The sequence below is a fragment of the Bos grunniens genome, chromosome 13 (assembly GCF_055505025.1).
Source record: "Bos grunniens cultivar Pamir isolate PY7600 chromosome 13, Bosgru_T2T1.0, whole genome shotgun sequence".
In the NCBI taxonomy this organism is placed as follows: domain Eukaryota; kingdom Metazoa; phylum Chordata; class Mammalia; order Artiodactyla; family Bovidae; genus Bos; species Bos grunniens.
In genome coordinates this window covers 66,644,413-66,649,709 of record NC_141177.1, presented here as the reverse complement: position 1 = coordinate 66,649,709, position 5,297 = coordinate 66,644,413, and positions in this window count along the sequence as shown.

The following is a 5,297-nucleotide window of genomic DNA, read 5'->3' as shown; positions in this document are numbered from 1 at the left end:
GGATGCCCAGCGCGCCGCCCCGGCTTTTAAGACAGCCACGCACACGTCAGCCCTGGGGCGGGGACGCATTCCTCGGGTTCCAGCCCCCTTTCACGTGGAAGGAGAGTGGCCCAGCCTGCTGGCGCCCCCTGCAGACCGGCGACGCCGACTCAGATAACGCCCTAAAGAAGCCCTGGCTGAAGGTGCCACTTCGTGAGCCTCCTCCTGTCATCCCCTAAAAACGCCCCGCACAGCTTCCCAGAATAACCACTGCAGCTGTGCTGGGAGGAGAGAAACAGCACCGTCCAGTGTGGTCCGTGGAGCCCTGCAAGCGAATCACCTGGAATGCTTATTGCATCCTAAAGACTCGGCCTCTTTGGGAATGGGACCCAGATACTGTGCATTTTTTAAAATATAAATTTATTTATTTTAATTGGAGGCTAATTACTTTATGCATTCCGGGCCAGGCACGGTCACGGTGAAGACAGGGGTTTCGGGTTAAAGGTTGGGAGAAAGTTAAGAGGGGACGGGGGTGTGCGTCTCTGCTACCCTAGAGAGAGGCCAGAAGGTCGCTGAGAGCGCCTGTGGGGTCACTCCTTGCCGGAATTGCTCCCTAATAATATCCGTGAGTCTCAGCCGCCACGGCCCTGGAGCCACCCCAGGGGAGGGGGCTTCCTTGGCCCTTGGTCCTCACTCTGCGCAATTTCCTGAATTCCTTAGAAACCCTGACCTGTGCTGAACACTTCTCCCCAAAAGCCAGAGCCTAAGACCTGGAACCCGGGGTCCCCGGAATGGTGGGCACAAGGAGGGGGCTGGACCAAACTGGAACGTGGCATCTTGGTTTTCACGGTCACCGTTTACAATATTTTCGATATACTTTTATTTCTTCTAGTAGAAGAGTAAATGAACCTCGATCCTATTCTGATCTGAAATTGATTACCTGACTGAAAGTCCGGAATAACTATTGGGAGGCGGCACCTTGATTGTGCAAACCCCTAAAATTCGTGCCATTTACCCGCACAGCCCTACTGCACGTCTTCCTCGCCAATTTTTGCTGTGTGTGTCCCTCCGTTCCAGGGTTCCCGGGGCTTTGCATCAGCTGGGGACATGTGGCAGTCGTGAGGTCAGGTCCGTGGCCGCCCTGTGAAAATCTGGGGTGCGGGGAGCGGGGGGATGCCTCCCTCGCAGAGCATTCACTTGGATGTGATTTTGGCACGCGACGCCTCGGTGAGCAGCGCTGCGCTGCACAGGCGCATCCCTCCGCTGGGGCTGCGCGGTGATTGGAAGGAGGCGGCGCTCGCCGAAACCCACACTGCCGCGGAACAGTCTGCGCAGAGGCTGCCACACGTCGCTCACGTACCGCATGGCTCGGCTGGGAAGGCGCCCGCTCCCTGGCGGCAGGCAAGCCGCTCCTGCCTGCCCGCCCCGCCCCGCCGCGCCTCCCCCTTCCTCGCACCCCAGCTCGCCCGGAGGCAGGAGCTCCGAACCATCCCCCAGCCCGACGCCCACCCCCATGTTGGGCACTCCCCAAGTCCAGGCAGCCCCCTCCTTCAGCCCGCCGGGGGTCGCAGAGCGTCCAGCGCTACCCACCGTGTGGGGACGTACCCTCAACACCCCTCCCTTCGCGCACCGACCCCCACTGCAGGATCCTCACCGAGCCCAAGCATCCTCACTTTCCGCCACCCTAGACCGCCCAGGGGTCCGGATCTCCCATTGTCGTCCACCGGGGGGTACCCTCGACCCCTTCGCCCCTGCACCCCGATCCCCACTAGGGGCACCCCACTCGCTTGGACGTCCCCCACTCTCCCCGCTCCCCAGCCCGGGGAGGAGCGTCGCCCACCGAAACAGCGCCCTTGACCGCCTCCCCCCGCCCCGCCCCCCTCCTCCCTTCCTCCGCTTTGCTGACTGCCTGGTTTCGGAGCTTGGGCAGCTGTTCAGAAACCCGAGTGCGTTGCATTCGGACTTGTTTTTCTGCACTGGGAGCAAATGCCAGAGATGACACCCTAGATCGCCCCAGGGAGAGCCCCACTCCACTCCAGAAATAAGAGCGGGCTGACCCAAAGAGGAAAACAGCGGGGAGGGCGCACCGGCGGCCTGCCCCCAGCTGCTTGGGTCCGGGGCGGCTCGGCTGCACCCCTGCATGTTTGCACACTCGTCTCTCCCTGAGGACTTAGGGTACCTGTGTGCCTGCTATTGCCCACCGATTCTTTTTTGCACAGGCTGAAGGACAGGGCAAGGCTGGGGTGGCATTCTTCCACCCTCCAAGCTTACAGGCGACTGTGTGTTTCCGAGCAGGCCACAGAAGTGAACTGACAGTGTATCTTTAATTTCCCCGTCTGGATCACGTGTCTGACCAGGGCCCAGCTCGGCGGGCACAGGTAGTGACAGTCCTCAGAGCTTCTAGCTGAGCACTCACCACCCAGACCTGGCGCCTTCACTGCCTGGGTGTCCATAATGCCTTAGAGCAGAGACTGAGTTCTAGCTCATCATCACCTCCCTCACTTGATGCAGGCCAGCAAAGGAAGTTTCGAGTAATCCTTCTCCCACTTCTTATATATAAGTGCAAAGAAACTGGGAGAGAGTGAGGGACTAGGTCGAATTCACACTTTAAAAATAAGGCTGGGGTGGGGTGTGGGGGTGGGGGCGGCGGTGTGGGTCATGAGACATCCAGACCTGGAGCAGTCCTCGAAGTCCCCCCAGTGCGGTACATCAGGGTAGTGTTCTTCTGGAAGATAACGTTGCTCCTCTGCAAGTCCATTTACACACAAGCCTAGCGTATCTGAACTCCAGAATGGACTGGTCCAGAGGCAACTGGTTTAGACATCCACCTGTTTCCCTAGTTCTGCTAACAACCTTATCTATATCCAGTCATCCATGGCTTTGACCCACCCCCAAATCTGGCGATCAGGGATGCCGTCCTTCAGAAAAGGCAGCAGAGAATGTAAAAATCCCTCTAATCCGATGATATTTTTACAAACAGGACAGCTTCAAGGATTGGGGGGGGGGGAGGGGTGTAGAATTTTATGACCCATGGTCTACAAGGAATCGTCCAGATTATCCAATCATCCTTTTAAATGAGCAAAGTGAAGTTTAGACATTAGAGGAGTCAGAACCAGGCCAAAGGTCAAGGACCACAGCCAATTAGGAACTTTTTTCCCTTACTTGACATAGACATTTCCCCGGGGACTTGTGATGGCCACAGCCTGACACCAGGGTGCTGAGCAGAGTGATGATGAGGGGAGTAGAGTGCATTGACTCAGATTGTCTCACCCAGAACACAGCTGAGAAAGCCCTTCATGTGTGGTATGGCCTATTGTGGTGCTTCTTTATAGAGGAGAATTCCTTTGCTGGGTCCAGACTCAGTGGGAGTGGTGGGGCTGGGTTTTCTCCATGACCTCTCGCTTCTTGGTTCCCTCTGCCAGCTAAGGTCATCTAACTACCCCCCAACCCCCCCCCCCGACTACCACCACCCCAGACACTCCTGTAACTACAGCAAAAAAGCAACCCCATTTGCACAATGGTGAGCCACTGAACCAGATGTAAACACTGAAATGGTGCTAGAACCCACCTTCTCCCCAGCGAGAGGAGACAGAACAAGCCCTGGCAGGTGGTGAGCAATCAGATATTGCTAATTAGACACAAAGTGTCGTCATTTGCTCCTGCGAACAATCCAGTGTCTGAGAGAGTGAAGAGAGACACCAAATAAGACTGAAATCAGCCCTTACCTCACCAACCATCCAAAGAAAGGGGAGAGGACTTAAAAAAAAAAATATATATATATATATATATAAAATGTCACTCATACATGAATAGGAACACAAATACAGAGATCCACATGATGCAACATCAACGAGCTGAAAACCCAGTTCAAAACCTGCACATGGAGGTTTATAGCAGCTTCATTCAGCATCGCCCAAAGGTGGAGGCAGCCAATATGTCCATCAGCAGGTGAAAGGATAAATAAACCGTGATGCCTCCAGACAATGGGGTATTATTTACTGCCAAAAAGAAAAGAGCTGTCAAGTCATGACAAAGACATGGAGGAACGGTAAGTACATATTCCTAAGTGAAAGAAGTTAATCTGAAAAGGGCTACAGACTATGGTTCCAACTCTATGAAATTCTGGAAAAGGTACAATTACAGTAAAAAGATGAATGGTTGCCAGGGGTTAGGGAAGAAAGAGTGATAAACAGGTAAAGTACAAGGGATTTTTAGGGCAGTTACACTGCTCTGCATATTACAGTGATGGATATGTGTCTTTATATATCTGTCCAAACTCATTTAATATACAACACCAGGAGTGAACCCACAGTAAACGGTGGACTTTGGGTGACGATAACGCCTGCCACTGCAGGAGACACAGGAGGTTGGGAAGATCCCCTGGGGGAGGAAATGGCAACCCACTGCAGTATTCCTGCCTGGGAGAATCCCATGAACAGAGAAGCCTGGCAGGCTACAGTCCATGGGGTACCAAAGAGTCAGACACGACTGCGCACACAACGGCAGCAGCAGACGTGTCCGTGTGGGTTCAGCCTCAGCAACCACGCGCCACCTGGTGAACGACGCTGATAACAGCGGACAGTGTGCACGGCTGGGGGTGGGGGTACCTGGAAAAAGCCTGTACCTTCCTCTCAATTTTGCTGTGAATCTAACACTGCTCTGAAAATAAAGTCCAGTTTTTAAAAATCATTTATTTTTCTACAAATGTCATATAGATGTTTCTCCAAATGAGGGGACTTACTCATCTCATTATGAGGTACCAGGACACTTAAATGTGGCCACAGCCTGGCTCTTGGTGAAGAGTCACAGCTGAAGTCCTACTGAACCAGCAAGTTTCCTTTCCTTCTGCCCAGCCCTTGTTCCTTCACTTCCTGCAGGCCTTTCCTCTTCTGAAGGCACACCCGTGACCTAGGGACCACACTCTTAAAACTGCCCTGGGTGTTTCAAGCAGGCATTGCATCAGGCTCCTGCTCTGAGAGTGTCTGACACTCCCTGCCAACCTCTTCACCCAATATCGAGACAGATGTTATGTGTGTGTGGAATCTGGAGAGATGGTACCGATGAACCTGTTTGCAGGGCAGCAATGGAGATGCAGACACAGAGAACAGACTTGTGGGGGGGGGGGACAAACTAAGAGAGTAGCATGCAAACAGATTCATTACCATATGTAAAATAGATAGCCAGCGACACAGAGAGCTCAACCCAGGGCCCTGCAACCACCTAGAGGGGTGGGATGGGGTGGGAGATGGGAGGGAGGTTCAAGAGGGACAGGACATTTGTATACCTGTGGCTGATTCATGTTGATGTGTGGCAGAAAC